This window comes from Vicia villosa, unplaced genomic scaffold (assembly GCF_029867415.1).
Source record: "Vicia villosa cultivar HV-30 ecotype Madison, WI unplaced genomic scaffold, Vvil1.0 ctg.000664F_1_1, whole genome shotgun sequence".
NCBI lineage: Eukaryota > Viridiplantae > Streptophyta > Magnoliopsida > Fabales > Fabaceae > Vicia > Vicia villosa.
Genome location: NW_026705296.1, coordinates 180,611 through 185,883, shown reverse-complemented (window position 1 = coordinate 185,883; position 5,273 = coordinate 180,611). Strand labels below are relative to the sequence as shown.

The window sequence follows — 5,273 nt, the reverse complement described above, 5'->3', positions numbered from 1 at the left end:
ATAAAACGTGCCGAACTATATAAGTTGGCGTGTGAGTCTTTTTCTCATAAATTCTAATGATACTTTTGCGATGGAGGAAGTGACAGAGAGTTTGCATAGTAAATACATATTATCCAAAAATTTTTGTAGAGTTTAACTATAATTGTTTTGTGAAAATGGAATTTCTAGAAATTAATTTAAGTAGTTTGTGCCAATTCCAATTGCCTTACATAGTCACATAAGCAATAAACCTTTTTTTTTTCACACATTCATGTTTTGTCACAACAACTTGTCCCCATGACCATGTTTTCTAAAGGCTGGTTACGGTAGTTTGTCTTACTACGTAGTACCAATCCTTAATTTCAGGTTCTTGTATGGATCTATCAATAGAGACTAATTAAAGGAGAGAGTGACATATGCATATGTATGTCGATTAATTTCTTCTGATCATATGAGTTCCACAATTTTTTTCCTGTACCATTTGGGATAGGTTGTATTTAGCATAAGTGTAGTCTTTTTCATGATTGTGAAGTGTAGCCTTTTATACAATTTAGCTACGCTATATACAATTTTTTTTTTTCAAATTGTTTTAAATATTTTTCTTAATATTAATTAAATATATATATATATATATATATATATATATATATATATATATATATATATATATATATATATATATATATATATATATATATATATATATATATAAGGTTATATTAATGAATTTCACTATTGCATTAACCATAAAGTTGCATGTTATTAACCATTTATTTTATTAATAATTTATTAATTATTCTCACTATTTCATTAACTAATAAAGTACATAATATTAATCATTTTTAAATATTAAATTATGAAGTGTATTAACCAATATTTATACTCCATTAATCAATTTTAATTTACTAGAAGGGATTTTCCGATCTGTAGGAAAAAGGCACTACGCCAAAATTGATTTTTTGTATCGCCTAATTTAATAGCACTTTAAAAAAAAGTGATATTGAAAAGGATAAAACATATCTATAATAGCACTTTGTCACAAAACGCTATTACTAAACTTCTATATAATAGCACTTTATACTTAAGCGCTATTATAGGATACAAACAATCTAATTTTGATAGCACTTTGTCACAAAATGCTATTATTAAACTTTTCTATAATAGCACTTTCTTTAAAACGCTATTAATATTATTTTTTATGATAGCATTTTCTTATAAAATGCTATTATTTTACCACCATATATTATTAATTAATAAAATAAAAGGCTACTATTTTTGTTAGCATTTACCTAAAGCGCTATTGATTTATATAAATAAATAATTAATAAAATAAAAAAACAAAACACTCGGTCTCCCTCACTCTTTCCAATAGCTCTCTCTCTTTCGTTTCAATTCACGAAAACTCTCGGTCTCCCTCTCTTTGATTGCTATATCTTTTTGTTTCTCTCCATCGATCTCTCTCTTGCTCAATCAACAACAACCTTCGGTCTCCCTATGTTCTCATCGTTCTCCATGATTCAAACAGCAAAAACCAGAAACATTCTCATGTCATCAAAATCCTAGAGTTTCAAAATTAGATTAAATAGCAATGGAGTGCAAGTTCAATCGAATATCATGGGGGCTATTACCGATCAAGTCTCGATGAACACAGTGGTATTTTTAAAAAAAAAGCGAAGAAGGAGATCTTACACGGTCGGAGCTTCTCCGACGAGACTTTCTTTTCCGGCGGTGGTTCAGTCGGGTAAGCCTTCGTGGTCCCACCTTTCTTCTTCTGTCTTCGAAATTTAGTGTTGTTGATGAATATCTTGAACTGTTGTTAATACTTCGATTTCATTTTGTTGTTGGAGCTGAGTTGCAATCGTTTTACTTCTGCAGGTCTGGTTCATTGCAGGTGAGGTGATGAAGCAGATGAGTTCAATGGCTCATTGATTCATTTAATTGATGCTGCAGCTTTTTGAATTGATTTGTTGGTTGTGGCTGCTATGGTGCTGTAAGTGATGTTTAGCAGGAAATTAGAATAAGTTTTGGTTTGTGTTGTTGTGTCTGATTTTTGAACTTTCTAATCTCATAATCACATGGAAGTAAATCACCATAGGTCCTGTGAGTTTAGTTTTTGTCTTGTAAAGTTATGGTTACGGTAGGTTATCCTTACAGGTTATGAAGGCTTTATGATTGACTAAATTCACAGCATTATGTCAGATTAAGCTTTTGATTTTTAGCAGTGAATGAAAGTTCCATTAGAAAAGGCATTGTATGTAAATTTGACATAATTCTCTGGTGTTCAATTCTGCTAGTCACCAACTTTGTGACCTGTTTATGATGACAAATAGACTTTTAATCAAAAATATTTTGTTAAACAAACTTTCTGGTTTATTGGTTTTTACTTACTCTTGCACAAGCAATCATGTATTCTTTTAAAAGAAAGATATTATCCTTAAGATTAAATTCAAGATAGAAATTCAACAATGAAACGTGAAATGTATTTGAGGTGTAGTTGGTAAAACTTTTGTACTGATATTTGTGATATGGGTGAAGTTTAAGGTGAATTCAATTCCATTAAAACTTGTGTACTGATATTTGTTGATACGCGTGGAGTTTAAGGTGAATTCAATTCCACTAAAAAAATTATGCTCTTATCTTTAAATCCATTTGTTGGATTATGTGTTGCCTTGTACTTATTAAATTATGTTTAAGTGTTGCATTATCTCTCTTCTTAAAAAAAATCATCAAACAACCTCATTTTGAATGAATCTGTCACATAGGTTGTGAGGGAAAGTGGAGCGCAGCAGAAGAATGCTTCAAATGAAGTCATCTTAATAGAAGTGATAACATGTATTGCATTTGTTTGGGGATGGTGGGAATGGTGAGAAAGAACTAATAAAAACCGATGTAGTTCACAAAGTTAAGAATAGTTTTTTTCTCCAAAATTTGCTAATAAAAGTTGTCTATGTCAATTGTAATTCTATGTTTGAATACATTTTTATAATTGATTCAACAAGATATCTAAAATTGAACTAAATTTTATGGTGAACGCAAGTCGAAGACAAGGAATAAAAAAAGAAAACTATTAAAAGGGAAGTAATAGAAAAAGAAAACTATCAAGGACATGATGTGTTTTGATTAGCTGAAGTAAGTTCAATGGAAAGCTCATTATGTCATTTTGCAGGATACTACCAGTTCTTTGAAAGCTCACTTGATCAACAAAGGACTGTTGTGGGCAACCTTGTCTCAAATACACACGTAAGCTAAATCTTTTATACAGTAGAGTTTGTACCTATAAATACTCAAATGCCATGTTTTGCTTATCTTTAATTTACACTCCTATCACTCTGACTAAAATACTACATTTTTTTGCGTATACTTTATTGTTATTGCATATCAATTTGGAAGACATTTGACTCATCAAATATCCTAATAGTAAAAGCTAGTCACTTGTAGATACTTTTAAAATTAGAATAAGGACTTTTTCTTTCCACTATCGGTTTTGTGATTTTAGAACTTTGATATCAATTAAGTTCTCTCAACCTGGTGCAGCAACCCACATCGTCGAACCTTTGCTCTGTAGTGGAAAATTAATAACAGAAAATGATATATTTACAGATATGAAAAGAAAATCTTATGGCAATATTGCTTCTCAAAATATTATCTAAGGAAAAATATATTAACTGAAGTGTTTAACCAAACATGCTTTAGCTGTAATTTAATTGAATTCTCAACTATTAGGAAATCAAATAATCAAACATTAATTGAAACCCATATAGAACTGAAAAATGTCCATATAGAATTAATTATAAGTAGAAAATAACACACTTAATGAAGATTAGTATGGTAATTAATTAAACATTTTTGAACACTTAGTGCTTGATGAATATGACAGATTTTGTTAGTAGGTGAGAAGTTATTTTCATTGCGTTGCAACACTTTCTCAATTATGAGCCACTTTTACAACATTCAGATTAATAAAAAATTATTTATTTCTCATTCCATTCATGTTTCAAATAATCATAAGCAGATTTTTCTTTACTTAAAAAAAATGAAAGAAGTAATGCCGATTTGAATTGCTATCATAAGAGGTAATAGGGCTGCTTATTGAATCACTGTATATGTTTTCCTGAATGAAGTAAGGCTCTTATTCTTGTGGGTGGTGTAACTTACATTGACCAAATAGCGTAGAATTTGGGTGCATTCGACTATAATTCTGTTTATTCTCTTGTTCTATCATAAGACTTAGCTTTCAAACTTCCAAGATTATTTACTGTTCTGTTGTGGTGGATATGTTAAATAAAATAGGTGTGACAATTGTGGATTATGGGTATAGGGTAGCTAATTGTGATTGTGTTTGATAGCCTTTTTGCGTGGAGTCGATTGAAACACAGTATGTATAATAAGTTGTAGCTTATGCTGAATGTGGAAAAGAAAAAAATTATTTTCAACGATGAATTTGGATTCAATTATTTTCAACGTGTAGTAGATAATCATGTTTTTTTAAAATACATTTATAAAAAAAAACATAACCATGTTATTTCTATAAACGGTTAATGATTATTGATTGGTTAAATTTTGAATTTTTATATAGCCAATTATTGAATATTGATATTGTAGTTTTATATTGTCTTACTATTGGTTGTTTCTTTTATACTTATTAATGCCAGGAGAAGTTAACAAACACTAACTGAAAAAGAGAGACAAGATCTTGGTCCTACAGACATATTATTTGAGGCTCTAAATCTCCCAAACTATCCTGGGCGTGTTAGGAGGCTCTAAATCCTGGTGCTGTTTTGTTATTCTTTCTTGTTTTTTTAGGTGTTTTGTTTAGAGAATATGATTTTTTGCTTTAGGATTTAGATTAAAGTACTCTTGGAATGTATGCATATACAAATTTTTTCTATGCACATGACCTCTTTTTTTAGTACATTAAAATGTTATGATATTTATAAACAAGTGGATTTGGTTTAGAATATTATTTGGTATTGAATTGAACGTAGCTTTTTGATATTTGCACACCAAAAGAATGATTTTGTGACAGCAAAATAAAAAGAGAAAAAGTGTACTACAATAGCGTTTTATACAAATTGCTATTAATGAAACATCCTATGATAACACTTTTAAGAGAAAGTGCTATCAAATATGTACCTTATAATAGCGCTTTGTTTGAAAGTGCTATCAAACAAGTGCCTTATAGTAGCGCTTTGTTTGAAAGTGCTATCAAACACGTGCCTTATAATAGCGCTTTATTTAAAAGTGCTATCAAAATCAAATTGAAAAACGTATTATAAAGCGCAAAATGTCCACTT

General features: G+C 29.6%; 1 long non-coding RNA gene across 1 annotated transcript; it reads left to right on the top strand.

The window, feature by feature from the left end:
• Positions 1–2,603: 2,603 nt before the first annotated feature.
• On the top strand, positions 2,604–4,915 carry LOC131630264 (uncharacterized). The gene is made up of 3 exons (XR_009292291.1): positions 2,604–2,880; positions 3,146–3,219; positions 4,632–4,915. It is a non-coding gene; the product is annotated as an uncharacterized LOC131630264 (long non-coding RNA).
• Positions 4,916–5,273: the final 358 nt, after the last annotated feature.